The sequence below is a fragment of the Spinacia oleracea genome, chromosome 6, assembly GCF_020520425.1.
Source record: "Spinacia oleracea cultivar Varoflay chromosome 6, BTI_SOV_V1, whole genome shotgun sequence".
Taxonomy (NCBI): Eukaryota; Viridiplantae; Streptophyta; class Magnoliopsida; order Caryophyllales; family Amaranthaceae; genus Spinacia; species Spinacia oleracea.
Window position 1 is genome coordinate 63,255,188 of NC_079492.1, and position 19,296 is coordinate 63,274,483.

Here is a 19,296-nt window from a genome sequence, read left to right on the forward strand (position 1 = left end):
TTTGGACCTAATATGTAACAGATTAATTATGAACCTAAAAGTTAGTTTTATGTTTTCCGCTGCAAAATTCTGAATAAGCCGTTACGTTTTCACACGGGCGATAATGCCTTGATAATTCTCTATATTTTATATTAAAAGGTTACTTTAGAAAAGAGAGAATTGTCGGGGTGTTACACGCAGACCCCGCCCGCTGAAGGTGGGCGAGCCCTGTCCGCTGAGGGTGGACGTCCCTTAATTCGTTTTTTTTTTTCAATTTGGGAACTCGCGTGGTTCGTGACGCGCTCTTGCCTACTGAAGATGGGCAAGTTCCCCTCCTTTTTTTTTTGTTCATCGTGATTTCTTTTGAGAATTTCTTTTATTCATTCTTGCAAGAGCGAATTCTTTCGAGGGATGCTCGGACTTAGTTGTAACCTGAATGTGGGTTGACAACGGGTTTAGACGGACCTTTGTCTTGTGACCGTCTTCTTTTGTGGTTTTGAGCTAGTTTTTATGGCTCAATTTTGCCACTAATTGGGTCCTTGATTAGGGGACTATGTATAAGTATCAACGGCGACCTTTGTCTTGAGGTCGTAAACCGGTTTTTTCTTTTTTTTGAGACATCCAAACATGGGACTTCGTACAGCATAGTCTGGGAATATTGTTTTAACTTTTCATACTCTCTTTTGAAATATATATTTTCCTTCGAGCCACCAAGCACTAGTGCTTGACGGTCCTTTCTTGTCAAAGAGGTTCCTTGGGGATACGCATTCTGTAATGTCCTTGATCGTGTTTGGGATTGTGCTCGTAAGTGCGAGGGATCTTTGTAGTGGCATGCTACTCTTAACAAAGTCGTAAGGTGCGAATTTAGTAAAGAAATCGGCAATTTTCGAGTCGAATGGATACGGCAGGGCCCGATAGAAGCCAGGGGCCTTTTTGGGTCTGGGATCATTTTCGGCGCCCATGCCTGGGCGTTAAACATTTCGGCGCCCAGCGCTGGGCGCTGATAATGATTTCTGGCGAGGTTTCTTAATGACACAGTTGGCCTCTTGTTCGTTCGTGAATGTTCGATACTTAGAATGATGATATATATGTGCGAACGAGCGTTCATAGAATGGCCGTTGTGTGCGGTCCATTAATCAGTTTGCTTGAATCATTTTTTGAGCAATGACTGATTTTGAATAGTTTGCTTAGAAGCTTGATAGGGGTCTGGCCCATTCATGGAGTGGGCTTAAGCATCGTGCCCTTTTGATCGTTCAAACATTTGTTTTGAGACCCCCCCTTTTTATGGTCGTTTCGTAGCTTGGAACCCCCAAGTATGCGTGTTGGGATTCTTCCCTTTGGTGTACGATTTTTGTAGGTTCTTTCGAGAAAGACGCCTTGGGGTTCCGCTCGTGCAGGTGCGAGCTATCCCTTTCGTGGTAGGTAATATTTTGCTACCTTTAATCCTTAATGTAGAAGTCGTGTGGCTTGCATTTTGAATTTGGGCGATAAGTAGTATTTGCCTCTTTTATACATGTTCTTTGGTCGTGCCCGCATTAGTGCAATATGCCTTACTCTCCCTTTTTTTTAGACTTGCACCGTGGGATGGTTGAACTTATGGTGCGACGTAGGCTTGTGTGGCCTAACGGCGTGTCTCAGAACATTCCTCCAGGTGTTGGGGCATCATTATTATTTTTTGCATTGGAGTACTTCATCACGTCTTGTTCAGGTGTTCGAACAAGTGTAGCACCTTCTGCGAGGGCGTGCACGGTTTATTACTTCGTTCGATGCGAGGATTCATAGATGTTTCTTTCTTTTTATTTTCTTATATATCCTTGATTTTTATTTCGCTTTTGCTTGGGAACGACTTAGACTGTGTAACGGGTGCTTGTAGGGCGAGCGTTATGTGCAGTAGTTTGATCGGAGTTTTGGTGACTCGCGATTTTCAGTTACCCTTGTTAGTGGGGTGACTTTATATACTCTAAGTAGTGCTTGGAATTTGGGAAGGGTTGTAGCCATTCTAAGGTTCGTTTTACGCGATTAAAGCTTAGGATTGTGCCCCTATGACATATGTATAGCATTAGCGTCGAGAATTTGCGATGAAATCGTCATTTCGAGCATTTTTAGAGTGTTTTTCTCAAGCCCCCAATTGTAGCTACGGGATTGGCTTGGTGCTATAATGCTTGGCATACGTTTTTATGCATTCATGGTGACATGGATCATGAATAGTTTGAACCAGACTCGTTTAGTGCGAGGTACGTTCGAGTAGTGATTTGCTACTTCTCTTGTAAATGTCGTATTGTGCGACATTGCCAGGGTCAAGGTAGTCACATGTTGAAGTGTGCCTTGACCAAAAGCTAGGTGCCTTTCTTTACCCATAACCATATTTAGAAATCTTTTGACTCACTTGCAACATCGAGATAAACGCATACTAAGCTTAAACCAACGACACTTTATTATGTTCGAAGAAGTCTTTGAAAATTATTTGAAGTCCGAGTCCTACTGTGTACAATCCATGGTGTCCCAAGTAGGTTGACTTATAGAAGGGTTCGTACAGGATTACATGAGTGAATCAAAATACTGTTACGATTTTCGGAATGCTGTCTAAGGATTTGCTGGAAGCCAGGGTGCAGGCGTCAAGATATACTGGTGCCCGTTTGGCATATGCTTTAGGCTTTTAGGGCCATCTTTTCCAGAATTGCGGGAATATAAACCGTTTTCAAATTGACTAAGATTTACTTGGTGTATGTCTACACAAAAGGTCAAGGTATACTTAGTTCTTTCCCTAGCTCTTTCATTTCAATTTTTAGCCCCCAATTGCTATTATGTCTTCCCATTAATGATGCTTTTAGATTTCGATTTTAGATGCCCGTGTCATATGTCTGAGTAGGGTGAGCCTTGGTTAAGTGCCAAGTCCTATTGACAATGTCTGATTTTTTTTTTTCAAAGGAGATTCGCAAGCATTTGAATTACCACGAACGGATACCCTGAGTTCGAAGGAACGATGGGGCGATGCCGTAGAACAATCCTCTTTATTGCAAGCTTACTGCCTTTACTACTTGTTGGCGATTATGACTGTGTCTAGTGGTGAAAGAAGGTCTTTAAGTGAGTTAGTTCGCTTTAGGGAGGGTCAAGTCGAGTAATTTAGAGGTCATGGACGCTTGCGCTAGCCCCCATTCAATTGAGGCAAAACGAACTTTTGAGTCTTGGCTAAGTGCCTAGGAGTGTGAGTGCTCCTTCTGGAAAGGGTACGTGCCCTTATTATTTTTCAATGTGTGCTCATTAATTTTGGCATCTTGATGACTTGGATTTTCCCTTTGACTTAAATTTTTCTTTCGACTTGGATTGCAAGTAATTAAATTTCAATAAAGGACTGTATTTTTTAATTCTTGTTATTCTGTAGGCTTTAACATTTTTGCAAATTGGTTGGACCGAATCATGGATTGCCTACGTATCCGCCTTAAATAGATTTAATTTGGAATCAGGTCTTGCGTAGTTCTTAGCCTAGAAAATGGTTTCTTAGAATGCCGATTTTAAACAAGTACGTTCTGAGGTGGAAACATATTATTTGAAACGGTAGAATAAGTGAAGTTTATTATTATTTTAATCTGCTGCCTGGCCGTAAGCCAAAAATTTCTTTTATATTTTCTGAGTACATGTGTTTTTTTTGGTGGTACTTATATCTGAATACGTGTTGTACCCCTCCAAGTGTTCGTTATTGTTCCGTGTATGTGCGGATAAAATGACGAGCACTTCTGGACAAATTTTAGCAAGCAGAGAGATACAGCGCCCAGGCTTGGGCGCTAAAGATTTCGGCGCCCAGCTCTGGGCGCTGAAAATGGTTTCTGGGAGGATCTTTTTTGGTGCGCTAAATGCTTCTTTTTCTTTTTAGACTAACTTTAGAGGCGCTTTGCAAAGTTTCTTTTTTTATTATTTATTAATTTTTGTACTTTTCATTGGTCTTCTTTTTTTATTCGTGACTCAAGACAGCTTGAAAGATGGGTTGAATGAGTTGTATAGGTATTAGTCAAGCACGAGGACTACATCCACCAAGGCCAATGAATAGCATGGGGACGGCTCAAGGGTATATCAACAGGATGTATCCAAACAAGTTATATGGTCATTATGCTAATGGTGGTGTAAGAGCAGGTTTGGGCTTTGGAAATGATGGGTATGACGCACGTGTCAATGGTCGTACGTGATTTGCAGTTGACAATAAGTTCAAGAACAAGAGTCGAGGTAATGATTTCTTGGGTTATGGCAATGAGAACATGGATGGGTTAGATGAGCTGAACAGGGGCCCCAGAGCGAATGCGTCTAAGAACATAAGGATTGGAAAGGGTAGACATCGTAGAACTTTATGATTTGGATTGGTTGACTCAATTCTCTTCCTTCGTTTACTTGGGTAAATTTCGCACTTTGGGAGGTACGGACTAAGTATTCCATGGATCGCTCCTTTCGCTCTCCCTTTTCTCTCTCTTTTTAAGTATTTCATGGCTCACTCTTTTCGCTCTCCCTTTTCTCTTTCTATTTTTTCTTTTTGCATGGAATTTCTCCCCAACACAAATCCTTCAATTTTTTTTTTATTTGGGCTAAAAGGTAGAAGGTGGTGGTCTTTAAGTCACGAGGCGAGACTGAGTGGGCCTCGTTTGGTAGGCCTATAGTGGACCTTTAACTTTAGTAGGCCTAGGGTGGACCTTTAGCTTTAGTAGGCCTAGGGTGGACCTTTAAATTTTCTTACTTTGCAAGCGTATTTAGTCGTTTCTTAAAATGTGCAAATAGCGTAGATTCAAAATGTTGTTTTTACTTTATTGAAATTTAACGAAAGAATCACATCGAAAATAATTTTTTACAGTTTTCGGCATTTAATTGGAAGTTGTGAGTTAGACTCGAACTTTCATTAATCTTTCTGATTATAACCCGTGTATGAATACAAGGAGGTGGCCTACACTCAAAATAATGACGTGGCGCAAGCCTATAATACTTGACCAAGCAACTCTCAGACTTAGGCTAATTGGACCATAACTTTCGTTGGTTGACACTTTAGATTTTAACCCTTGGGTGTTCATTTGTCATGTGCCATTTTGCTTAATGTTGGCAAGGTAGTTAATTGGGGAGATCGAATTTTTATTTTTGCAAGACTAGAATCATTAGTGCGGCTTCTCTCTTAGTGTGTATTGCTTTACCCCAATGGTAGCCTTATGGTATGCCGATTTGGGTATTTTCATGGTTGGTCATGTTGCATTCATGGAAAATCTTTTAGTCCGCATTTAGTAGTATTTCAAGGAGCGAGTGGCTCGAGAGGTCTATGATAGTCGTGACCCAATGTGATCATAAGCCTTGAGGCCATTAATTTTTTGCTAATGGTATTGATACCTTAGGTTCACTTTGGGGGTTGTGCGACTATGGGGGAATGACTTTTCAGAATGTGACTGTTTCCATTTTGCAAATACTATGATATATTCTTTTTATTGGTGAGAGAGAGTATTGAGGCCGTAGATTCTTAGCAAGGGATGACAATTACATATGGGTGCTTATTGATTTAAATGTTAGGAAGGGAGACTCAATATGGTTTAATCTTTTAACTTGCAGAACGACACCAAGCATTAGGACCGATTCTATGGATAGGACAACTAAGACTTAGGATTTAGATTGTACTTTGGCATAGCCTAGTCTAGCCTCGGATTTATTTTTTTTATTCGAACAATATTTTTCTTGAAAACTTCATTTGAACATTATTTTTTAAATATTTTGCCCATGTGACATTCAAGGTTATTTCAATTAGCGTGCTAGGTTTTGGAGCCGAACATTGCCGTCGTAGGAGGCCTATCAACGACACAAAGACTTATATATATATATATATATTTATATATATTTTATATAAGTCGCTTTTGGAATCGAGTGCTTTTTCATACGGCCTCGTAGCAAAAGAAATTTCATGAAAAGTTTTTTTTTTTTTTTGCTACGTATTTTCTTCATGCGTGGGCACCGAGGCTGCTGTGCCTGACCAAAAGGCCAGGCAGCAACTTCAGCGCCCAGCGTAGGGCGTGAGAAATTTCGGCGCCCAGCCAGGGGCGTTGAAAATGCGTCCCTGGCTGGTTCTCTTTTTCTGTTTGCGTCTACTTTTTGTTTATGCGACTTTGATTTTGCGTGTTTGCCTAATAACGTCCTTTACGCGTTGTACAGCGTTTGTGGGATTCGTTACAAGCCATCCCGAGCGTCGCTTATTTTTGTGGCGATCGTTCGGGTTTGCGGAACACGTATTTTGGTATAACTCTTTGGCCAATTGGTTTATGAATGTTTGGGCAATTTTTAAGGTCGTTGGTTTTCTAACGTTATTTGTCACACACAATCACATAATTCGCTACACATAACTAACATTACATCATGAGGCAAAATAATAATATGTCATGTAGTTTATGATAGGCTTCTATGGGTAGTATTTGCGCTGGCTTGGTACCGCTTCTATCGCAGATCCAACACATGCCCCGGTCGTGGTAGTGCCTTCAACAGACGAATTTCGCCCATGAGGCCAATCACGATGTAAGCCAAGGGGGCATGCACCAATGAGAGGGACATAATGGGCGAGCGATTGGGTTTGGGACGGGTGTACTACTAGCGAAAGTGCCGAGTGGACAACATTCGAAGCGTATGCACCCCCCGGTTGGCGGTGGGTATTCTTAGTCCTAACTCCCTGAGGGAGCCAAGATTCGTTATGCGGTTCTGCCCGTTCACATTAATATGCTGATTTTCAGGTCGTCCCAACTTGATGGGGAAATAAACGCGGGGTAGGATCGTTTCACCCTTCGGCTATTTTGATTACCTACAAGCACGAGTATTTCCTTCACTATCCTCAGTGGAGTCGCCACTGTGAGGGGGTCGAAAAAGCGCGAGGCTAATGCGTGACCTTGTCCCTCGTGGGTGTGACGTTTCTTTTTGTCAAATCAAGTGTAATCGGATTTCCTGTGAGTTTACACCCAATTGACTAGTAATATAGGAGTCGTCATTCAGTTTTTAACGACAATGAGAAAAACTGACAAAACCCGGTTATCGTGACATAAAGGGAGTGCAATTATGTTTGACCACGACAGCCGTAGGTTCCCTTGTGATCCCTGGTGTGGGGATCTCTCAACATACACACGCAAGGTAGAGATTGAGGGTTCGGGGGACTGTAACTACCGAGAGGAGTACTCGCTCTTCGATAACTCCAGAGGCAGGATATCCTTACTAGCTCAACATAAATAATTGAAGGGACATACGTTAACTATTAAACTAATCTGAGTTGATTTTAACAATATGCAACATATAGTACTAGATCGAACGCGATTATCTGATTTAGATTGTTTTAAGGGACCTAGGATGATAATCCAATTTCCCAACATATTATCTTTATTAGGCGTAATAGAACAATCAGATTTAATTAGTTTAACAGTTCATAAAAGGGCGAGGAAAGCAATTAAACCATGGAAGAGGGACACATTACGACGCACCCTTGAGAGGTGCGTCACGGTTTTCAGAAAACTAACCACTTTGACTTTCCTATTTCTCCTTTTATTTAACGAATCTCAAATTATAGGACCGGATACGTTCTGTTCGATGTTTGGATCGATTGCGACAGAACGCGTGATCAGTTTTGCAGCGTGAGGCTTAGGCTTAGGGGTTTAGAGTCAATACTCAGAATAATAATTGTGTGTTGTGTTCCTTTCACGTCGAACTTGGGGCTATATTTATAGAAAAGAGTTCTTGGAAAGATAGAATTGTAGAACTCTAATCCACGAGGAATTAGGAAAGAACACGTCCCAGGTAATTTCAGCGCCCAGGGGTGGGCGTCAAAGATTTCGGCGCCCAGCTCTGTGCGTTGAAAATAGGATCCAGGAAATGGCTGGGCGTTGAAAATGGTGTTTGGGTCGTTTCTACGTCAGATTCGGACTCTTAGAATCCGGAGTGTATGAGACTTAATCGAGTCTTTTAGTGCGTATTAATTTTATGACGGAATGCGTCTGGGCCCGTTACGAACTCTAGGCTCGTTAGGATTTCAATCAATACGTGACTCTTATTTTCGAATCGTATTAGGAATAAGATTCTCTCGCAATTTCTATCTCATTAGGATTTATGTTGGAGTGCAACACCTAATTCTGACAGGTTTCTATCTTTTATGACTTGCCACTTTTAACAACTACCCATTACGGCAGTTACTGTTTTTAGCAGGTTTCCATAAATAGCAGGTTTCTATAAATAGCAGGTTTCGGGTGAAATGAAAAGGGTGATTGAGATTCGTTATTTTATAGGAGATGCGTTGCCAAGTGGAGATTTATGTTCTCATCATCGAACCTTCCCTTTCGGGAATGGGGATAAAAGTAGGTGTCTACAGGCCAATCCTTGTAATTGGTAGCCATTTTCATGATGATGGTCTTGACATTCTTGTTGGTTGCTTCTACTGCATCATTGGTTTGTGGGCGATAAGGTGAAGAGCGATGATGTTGTATCTTGTACTCGGTGAATAGATCTTCACACTCCCCTTGAAAATGGGTTCCCTGGTCACTGATGAACTCGTAAGGAACGTCATATCTGCATATAATGTTTTCTTGTATGAACTGGGCTACTTGCTTGGAACCCAATACTTTGAATGATCTGGCCTCGACCCATTTGGTGAAATAGTCGATGGCAACCAGTATGAATTCATGACCCCTGGTGCCTGTTGGAGTGACTTTGCCGATGACGTCGATACCCCAGGCTGAGAATGGCCACGGTGATGATTAAGAGTATGGTAGTGATGGAGGAATGTGCTCCAGATTCGCACACTTTTGGCATGTGGGACACTTCTTTACAAAGAAGTAGCAGTCCCGTTCGAGGGTAGTCCAATAGTATCGTGCCCTGACTATCTTCAGAGCTAGCATTTTCCCATTCATGTGGGTGCCACAGACTCCTGCATGTATGTTGTCCATGACTCTTTGAGCTTCGTGCTTGTCAACACATCGGAGGTTAGGACCGTTAAGGGACCTTTTTTATAGAATGTCGCCTTGTATGACGAAATTGGCTGACTGTAGTCGTAGAACCCTTCGATTCTTGCTTGAAAAGTGTGGGGGGATAGTCTAAATTTTGTAGATACCTTTGAATGTCTGTAAACCGAGGCTCATCTTTGTCTTGCTCGACGTTGTCAATAGCATGGACATATGCTGCTTCTTGACGGGTTTCAATTGTAAGTGGCATTTCAGCCATGCCGCTTGGAATGTTGATCATTGAGGCCAGTTTTGCCAGTGCATCGGTGTTTGGGGGTCGAAAAAGCACGAGGCTAATGCGTGACCTTGTCCCTCGTGGGTGTGACGATTCTTTTTATTCAATCAAGTGTAATTGGATTTCCTGTGAGTATACACCCAATTGACTAGTAATATAGGAGTCGACATTCAGTTTTTAACGACAATGAGAAAAACTGACAAAACCCGGTTATCGTGACATAAAGGGAGTGCAATTATGTTTGACCACGACGGCCGTAGGTTCCCTTGTGATCCCTGGTGTGGGGATCCCTCAATATACACCCGCGAGGTAGAGATTGAGGGTTCAGGGGACTGTAACTACCGAGAGGAGTACTTCGCTCGTCGATAACTCCAGAGGCAGGATATCCTTACTAGCTCAGCATAAATAATTGAAGGGACATGCGTTAACTATTAAACTAATCTGAGTTGATTTTAGCAATATGCAACATATAATGCTAATTTGATCGTGATTATCTGATTTAAATAGCATTAAGGGACCTAGCATGATAATCCGATTTCCCAAAACTATCATATTTGTTAGGCGTGATAGAACAATCAGATTAGGTTAGTTTAGTAGTTCATAAAAAGGGCGAGGAAAGCAGTTAAATCATCGAAAAGGGACACATTACGATGCACCCTTGAGAGGTGCGTCACGGTTCTCAGAAAACTAACCACTTTGACTTTGCTATTTCTCCTTTTTATTTAACGAATCTCAATTATGGGACAGGATACGTTCTGTTCGATTTATTGATCGATTGCGACAGAACGCGTGAACAATTTCGCAGCGAGAGGCTTAGGCTAAGGGTTGGAGTCAATACTCAGAATATAATTGTGTGTTGTTGTGTTCTCTTTCACGTCGAATTTAGGGGGCTATTTATAGGGAAGAGTTCGTGGAAAGATAGAATTGCAGAGTTTTAATCCACAAAGAATTAGGAAAAAACACGTACCCAGGTACTTTCAGCGCCCAGGCCTGGGCGCCGAAGATTTCGGCGCCCAGAGCCAGGCGTTGAAAATAGGGTCTGGGCTGTTTTCTTTAGTCAGATTCGGATTCCTGAAATCCGTAGAGTCTGAGATTAATTCGAGTCTTTTAGCGCGTATCAATTTTATGACGGAATGCGTCTGGGCCCGTTACGAACTATAGGCTCGTTAGGATTTTAATTAATACGTAACTCTTATTTCCGAATCCTATTAGGAATAGGATTCTCGCGGTTTTCTATCTCATTTAGGATTTATGTTGGAATGCAACACCTAATTCTGACAGGTTTCTATCCTTTATGATTTTCCACTTTTAGAAGCTACCTTTTACGGCAGTTACTGTTTTTAGCAGGTTTCCACAAATAGCAGGTTTCGGGTGAAATGAAATGGAAAATCGAGATTCGTTTATTTTATAGGAGATGCGTTGTCAAGTGGAGATTTACGCTTTCATCATCGAACCTTTCCCTTGCGGGAACGGGGACAAAAGTAGGTGTCCACAGTTAGCCCCCACTTTGACTGAGTCTTGGAGTAAGACGATGGTCAAAGTATTAGACGGAGTGCGTCACACAAGCCATGGTGTATGTGACCTGTTTTGCGAGGGTCTCACGAGCCCCCGAGTGATAACATTTGACTTAAGGGTCATCACTTGAAGTGTCGACATATCCCTCACGTGTCATTGGAATTTGTCAACTGATAGTATAGAAACTTCCTCACTTTGTCATTGGAAGGATCTAAAGGTGCGTAGAAACTCCCTCACTTTGTCATTGGGAGTAGCTACGGATGTTTTCGAAATTAAAGCTGTAAAGTGTAATTGGGCCTGGCCAAGCCCAATCACGAGGTAAAACCTTTTTAAAGATTCTCATTTTCAGGGCTAGCTAAACGAGAAAACCCCCTTGTTTTTATAGGACGTAAAACGAAGGAAAATCCAGCACATCGTTCTTTTTTGGAAAAACGGAAAACCAATCCTTTAATTTTTGGAAAAAGGGAAAACCGAAAAAGGTTATCGCTGCAGCGTCTAAGGACCTGCGCGGTTAGTGACGCAGACCCCGCCCGCTGAAGGTGGGCGAGCCTGTCCGCTAAGGGTGGACGCCCCGCTCGCTGGAGGTGAGCGAACCTGAATTCGTCTTTTCGATTTGGGATTCGTGTGCCGCGATCTTGCCCGATTGAGGTGGGCAAGTCCCTATTTCATTTCTTTTCTTGTGATTTCTTTTGAGAATTTCTTTTCATTTATTCTTGCAGGAGCGAATTCTTTCGAGGGATGCTCGGATTAAGGTGCAACCTGAATGTGGGTTGACAACATGCTTAGACGGACCATTGTCTTGTGGTCATCATCCTTTATGGTTTTGAGTTAGTCCTTACGGCTCAATTTTGCCACTACCTGGGTCCTTGATTAGGGGACTATGTATAGGTATCAACGGTGACCTTTCTCTTGAGGTCGTAAACCGGTTTATTTTTTATTTTTTGAGACATCCAAACACGGGACTTCATATAGCGTAGTCTGGGAATATTGTTTTTAACTTTGTATACTCTATATTTTCTTTCGAGCCCCCAAGAATTCGTGCTTGACGGTCATTTCTTGTTGAAGAGGTTCCTTGGGGATACGCATTTCGTAATGTCCTTGATCGTGTTTGGGATTGCGCTCGTAAGTGCGAGCGATCTTTGTAGTGGCGTGCTACTTTTAACAAAACCGTGAGGTGCGACTTTCGGCAATTTTAAAGTCGAATGAATATGGCAGGGCCCTACAGAAGTCAGAGCTGTTTTTTTTTGGGTCTGTGATCATTTTCGGCGCCCCTGCAGCCTGGGCGTTAAAGATTTCGGCGCCCAGCGCTGGGCGCTAAAAATGATTTCTGGCGAGGTTTCTTGATGACACAATTGGCCTCTTGTTCATTCGTTCGTCTACTTCACTTGGAAATTCTACGTATTCTCTTCTTTTTTGTTTTTTTCTTTATTTTTTGGAACGATTATAATGAGTTGAGTGATCGTGATGATTTCTCGAAAAGCCGTAGCCGATTGGTGGACTACGGTGCTTTTCGCTTTGGGGCGATTATTTTAAGGAACTGTTGCTCTTAAGGCGTACAGTTATTGCAATAGTTGGGCGAGTCTATTTGGCCCGAGGAACATACCTCGAGGCGTAAGATTTTGATCGCTCTATTTTTTTTCTTTTGAACGCGTTCGTGAATGTTCGATACTTAGAATGATGATATGTATGTGCGAACGAGCGTTCATAGAATGGCCGTCGTGTGCGGTCCATTAATCAGTTTGCTTGAATCATTTTTTTGAACAATGACTGATTTTGAATAGTTTGCTTAGAAGCTTGATAGGGGTCAGGCCCATTCATGAAGTGGGCTCAAACATCGCCCTTTCGATTGTTTGAACATTTGCTCCGAGATTTTTTTTATTTTGCTATGGTTGTTTCGTAGCTTGGAGCCCCCAAGTATGCATGTTGGGATGCTTCCTTTTGGCGTACGATTTTGTAGGTTCTTTCGAGAAAGATGCCTTGGGGTTTCACTCGTGTAGGTGCGAGCTATCCCTTCCGTGGTAGGTAATGTTTTGCTACCTTTAATCCTTAATGTAGAAGTCGTGTGGCTTGCATTTGGGCGATAAGTAGTCTTTGCCTCTTACTCTTGGTCGTGCTTGCATTAGTGCAATGTGCCTTACCTTTTTTAGACTTGTACTGTGGGATTATGGTGCAACGCAGGCTTGTGTGGCCTAACGGCGTGTCTTAGAACATTCCTCCAAGTGTTGGGATATCATTATTTGGAGTACTTCATCGTGCTGAATCGTTCAGGTGCTCGAACAAGTGTAGCACCTTCTGCGTGGGTTTGCACGGTTATTACTTCGTTCGATGCGATGATTCATAGGTGTTTCTTTCTTATTTTTGTATCTGGGCAAAACTTGGCTAGCAGAAAGATTCAGCGCCCAGGCTGGGGCGTTAAAGATATCGGCGCCCAGCTCTGGGCGTTGAAATTGATTTCTAGGTATATTTTGACAGTTCTTATCCTTGATTTTTTTTCTTTCGCTTTTGCTTTGGAACGAGGTAGACTGTGTAACTGGCGCTTTATAGGGCGAGCGTTATGTGCAGTGGTTTGATCGGAGTTTTGGTGACTCGCGATTTTCAGTTACCCTTGTTAGTGGGGTGACTTTATATATTCTAAGTAGTGCTTTAGAATTTGGGAGGGGTTGTAGCCATTCTAAGGTTCGTTTTGCACGATTAAAGCTTAGGATTGAGCCCCTATGACATATGTATAGCATTAGCGTCGCGAATTTGCGATAAAATCGTCATCTCGAGCATTTTTAGAGTGTTTTTCTCAAGCCCCCAATTGTAGCTACGGGATTGGCTTGGTGCTATAATGCTTTGCATACGTTTTTATGCATTCATGGTGACACGGATCATGAATAGTTTGAACCAGACTCGTTTAGTGCGGGGTATGTTTGAGTAGTGATTTGCTACTTCTCTTGTAAATGTCGTATTGTGTGACATTGCCATGGTCAAGGTAGTCACATGTTGAAGTGTGCCTTGACTAAAAGCTAGGTGCCTTTCTTTACCCATAATCATATTTAAAAATCTTTTTGACTCACTTGCAACGTTGAGATGGACGCACACTAAGCTTAAACCAACGACACTTTATTTGTCCGAAGAAGTCTTTAAAAATCATTTGAAAATTATTTAAAATCCGAGTCCTACTGTGTACAATCCGAGGTGTCCTAAGTAGGTTGACTTATAGAAGGGTTCGTACAGGATTACATGAGTGAATCAAAATACTGTTACGATTTTTGGAATGTTGTCTAAGGATTTGCTGGAAGCCAGGGTGCAGGCGTCAAGATATACTTGTGCCCGTTTGGCATGTGCTTTAGGCTTTTAGGGCCATCTTTTCCAGAATTGCGGGAATATAAACCGTTTTCAAATTGACTTAGATTTACTTGGTGTATGTCTGCACAAAACGTCAAGGTATACTTAGTTTTTTCCCTAGCTCTTTCATTTCACTTTTTAGCCCCCAGTTGCTGTTATGTCTTCCCATTAATGATGCTTTCAGATTTCGATTTTAGATGCCCATGACATATTCCTGAGTAGGGTGAGCCTTGGTTAAGTGCTAAATCCTATTGACAATGTACCATTTTTTTATTTTTTTTCAAAGGGGATTAGCAAGCATTTGAATTACCATGAACGGGTGCCCGGAGTTCGAAGGAACGATGGGGCGATGCCGTAGAACAATCCTCTTTATTGCAAGCTTACTGCCCTTACTACTTGTTGGCGATCATGACTGTGTCTAGTGGTGAAAGAAGGTCTTTAAGTGAACGACTATGTCTAGTGGTGAAAGAAAGTCTTTAAGTGAGTTAGTTCGCTTTAGGGAGGGTCAAGTCGAGTAATTTAGAGGTCATGGACGCTTGCGCTAGCCCCCATTCAATTGAGGCAAAGCGATCTTTTTGAGTCTTGGCTAAGTGCTTAGGAGTGTGAGTGCTCCTTCTGGCAAGGGTATGTGCCCTTATTATTTTTCGATGTGTGCTCGTTTTGGCATTTTGATGAGTTGGATTCTTCCTTTGACTTAAATTTTTTCGACTTGGGTTGCAAGTAATTAAATTTCAATAAGGGACTCTATTTCTTATTCTTGTTATTCTATAGGCTTTAATATTTTTGCAAATTAGTTGGACCGAATCATGGATTGCCTACGTATCCGCCTTAAATAGATTTAATTTGGAATCAGGTCTTGCGTAGTTCTTAGCCTAGAAAACGGTTTTTTAGAATGCCGAATTCGATAAGTATGTTCTGAGGTGAAAACACATTATTTGAAACGGTAGAATAAGTGAAGTTTATTATTGTTTTAATCTGCTGCCTTGCCGTAAGCCAAAAAATTTGTTTTATATTTTTTTTGAGTACATGTATTTTTTGGTGGTACGTATATCTGAATACGTGTTGTACCCCTCCAAGTGTTCGTTATTTTTCCGTGCATGTGCGGATAAAATGACGAGCACTTCTGGACAAATTTTAGCAAGCAGAGAGATTCAGCCCCCAGGCTGGGGCGCTAAAGATTTCGGCGCCCAGCTGTAGGCGCTGAAAATAATTTCTGGGCGGATCTCTTTAGTGCGCTAAATGCTTCTTTTTCTTTTTAGACTAACTTTAGAGGCGCTTTGCAAAGTTTCTTTTTTATTATTTATTATTTTTTTTTTACGTTAAGCGTAGAATGTACTTTTCATTTGACCTTTTTTTTTATTTGTGACTCAAGACGGTTTGAAAGATGGGTTGAATGAGATAGGGTAATTTGTATAGGTATTGGTCAAGCATAAGGATTACATCTGCTAGGATTCACATTTTACGGCCTCAGGCTAGTGTCACGAGTTTACATCAATCAAGGCCAATGAGTAGCATAGGGACGGCTCAAGGGTATATCAACAGGACGTATCCAAACAAGTTATATGGTCATTATGCTAATGGTGGTGTAAGAGCAGGTTTGGACTTTGGAAATGATGGGCATGACGCACGTGTCAATGGCCGTGCGTGGTTTGCGGTTGATAACAAGTTCAAAAACAAGAGTTGAGGTAATGGTTTCTTGGGTTATGGCAATGAGAATATGGATGGGTTAAATGAGCTGAATAGGGACCCCAGAGCGAAGGCGTCTAAGAACATAAAGATTGGAAAGGGTAGACATCGTAGAATTTTATGATTTGGATTGATTGACTCAATTCTTTTCCTTCGTTTACTTGGATAGATTTTGTACTTTGGGAGGTACGGGCTAAGTATTTCATGGCTCTTTTCGCTCTCCCTTTTCTCTTTCTCTTTTTTCTTTTTGCTTGGGATTTCTCCCCAACATAAATCCTTCAATCAATTTGGGCTAAAAGGTAGATGGTTGTGGTCTTTGAGTCACGAGGCGAGACTGAGTGAGCCTCGTTTGGTAGGCCTATAGTGGACCTTTTAATTTTAGTAGGCCTAGGGTGGACCTTTAAATTGTCTTACTTTGCAAGCGTATTTAGTCGTTTCTTAAAATATGCAAATAGCGTAGATTCAAAATGTTGTTTTTACCTTATTGAATTTTAACGAAAGAATTACATCGAAAGTAATTTTTTGTTTCTTTTCAGATTCCAGTTTCTGGGGTTTAATTGGAAGTTGTGATTTAGACTCAAACTTTCATTAATCTTTAGACGTGGCGTAAGCCTATAATACTTGACCAAGCAACTCTCAGACTTAGGCAAATTGGACCATAACTTTCGTTGGTTGACACTTTAGATTTTAACCCTTGGGTGTTCATTTCTCATGCGCCATTTTGTTTAATGTTGGCAAGGTAGTTAATTGGGGAGATCGAATTTTTATTTTTGCAAGACTAGAATCATTAGTGCGGCTTCTCTCTTAGTGTGTATTGCTTTACCCCAATGGTAGCCCTATTGGTATGCCGATTTGGGTATTTTCATGGTTGGTCATGTTGCATTCATGGAAAATCTTTTAGTCCGTACTTAATAGTATTTCAAGGAGTGAGTGACTCGAGAGGACTATGATAGTCGTGACCCAATGTGATTATAAGCCTTGAGGCCATTAATTTTTCTTGCCAATGGTATTGACACCTTAGGTTCACTTTGGGGTTGTGCAACTATGGGGGATGATTTCCAGAATGTGACGTTTCCATTTTGCAAATACTATAGAATATTCTTTTTATTGGTGAGAGAGTATTGAGGCCGTGGATTCTTAGCAAGGGATGACAATTACATATGGGTGCTTATTGATTTAAATGTTAGGAGGGGAGACTCAATATGGTTTAACCTTTTAACTTGCAGAACGACACCAAGCATTGGGACCGATTCTATGGATAAGAAAACTAAGACTTAGGATTTAGATTGTACTTTGGCATAGCCTAGTCTAGACTCGGATTTATTTTTTTATTCGAACATTATTTTTCTTGAAGATTCTATTTGAACATTATTTTTTGAATACTTTGCCCATGTGATATTCATAGTTATTAGCATGTTCGGTTTTGGTGCCGAGCATTGTCGTCGTAGGAGGCCTAACAACGACACAAAGAGTTATTTATTTTTATTTTTTAGTCGGTTTTAGAATCGAGTGCCTTTTCATACGCCTTCGCAGCAAAATTTTTCGAAAAGTTTTTTTTTACTACGTATATTTTTTATGCGCGGGCACCGAGGCTGTTGTGCCTGACCAAAAGGCCAGGCAGCAACTTCAGCGCCCAGCGTGGGGCGTGAGAAATTCTGGCGCCCAGCCAGGGGCGTTGAAAATTCGTCCCTGGCTGGTTCTCGTTTTCTGTCTTCTGTTTATGCGACTTCGACTTGCGTGCTTGCCTAATAACGTCCTTTACGCGTAGCAGCGTTTGTGGGATTCGTTACAGGCCATCCCGAGCGTCGCTTATTCCTGTGGCGATCATTCAGGTTTGCGGAACACGTGTTTCAGTATAACTCTTTGGAAAATTAGTCTATGAATGTTTGGGCAATTTTTAAGGTCGTTGGTTTTCTTAGGATAGTTTGTCACACACAATCACATATTTCGCTACACATAAATACATTACATACATGGATTTGAAAATTAAATATGCCACGTAGTTTATGATAGGCTTCTATGGGTAGTTTATTTGCGCCTGGCTTGGTACCGCTTTTATCGTAGATCCAACACATGCCCCGGTCGAGGTAGTGTCTTCAACAGACGAATTTCGCTCAAGAGGCCAACCCGCAAGTGCAAGCCAAGGGGGCATGCAGGGGAGAGGGACCTAATGGGCGAGCGATTGGGTTCGGGATAGGTGTACTACCTGCACAAGTACCGAGTGGGAAACATGCGCGGCGTATGCACCCCCCTATTGGCGAAAAAAGGTATACTTAGTCCCAACTCCCGAGGGAGCCAAGATTCGTTATGCGGTTCTGCCCGTTCACATTAATATGCTGATTTTCAGGTCGTCCCAACTTGATGAGGAAATAAACGCGGGGTAGGATCGTTTCACCCTTCGGCTATTTTGATTACCTACAAGCACGAGTATTTCATTCACTATCCCCAGTGGAGTCGCCACTGTGAGGGGGTCAAAAAAGCACGAGGCTAATGCGTGACCTTGTCCCTCGTGGGTGTGACGATTCTTTTTATTCAATCGAGTGTAATTGGATTTCCTGTGAGTATACACCCAATTGACTAGTAATATAGGAGTCGCCATTCAGTTTTTAACGACAATGAGAAAAACTGACAAAACCCGGTTATCGTGACATAAAGGGAGTGCAATTATGTTTGACCACGACGGCCGTAGGTTCCCTTGTGATCTCTGGTGTGGGGATCTCTCAATATATACCCGCAAGGTAGAGATTGAGGGTTCGGGGGACTGTAACTACCGAGAGGAGTACTTCGCTCGTCGATAACTCCAGAGGCAGGATATCCTTACTAGCTCAGCATAAATAATTGAAGGGACATGCGTTAACTATTAAACTAATCTGAGTTGATTTTAGCAATATGCAACATATAATGCTAATTCTATGGTGATTATCTGATTTAAATAGCATTAAGGGACCTAGCATGATAATCCGATTTCCCAAAAATATCATATTTGTTAGGCGTGATAGAACAATCAGATTAGGTTAGTTTAACAGATCATAAAAAGGGCGAGGAAAGCAGTTAAATCATCGAAAAGGGACACATTACGACGCACCCTTGAGAGGTGCGTCACGGTTCTCAGAAAACTAACCACTTTGACTTTGCTATTTCTCCTTTTTATTTAACGAATCTCAATTATGGGACAGGATACGTTCTGTTCGATTTATGGATCGATTGCGACAGAACGCGTGAACAATTTCGCAGCGAGAGGCTTAGGCTAAGGGTTGGAGTCAATACTCAGAATATAATTGTGTGTTGTTGTGTTCTCTTTCACGTCGAATTTAGGGGGCTATTAATAGGGAAGAGTTCGTGGAAAGATAGAATTGCAGAGTTCTAATCCACAAAGAATTAGGAAAAAAACACGTCCCCAGGTACTTTCAGCGCCCAGGCCTGGGCGCCGAAGATTTCGGCGCCCAGAGCCAGGCGTTGAAAATAGGGTCTGGGCTGTTTTCTTTAGTCAGATTCGGATTCCTGAAATCCGTAGAGTTTGAGATTAATTCGAGTCTTTTAGCGCGTATCAATTTTATGACGGAATGCGTCTGG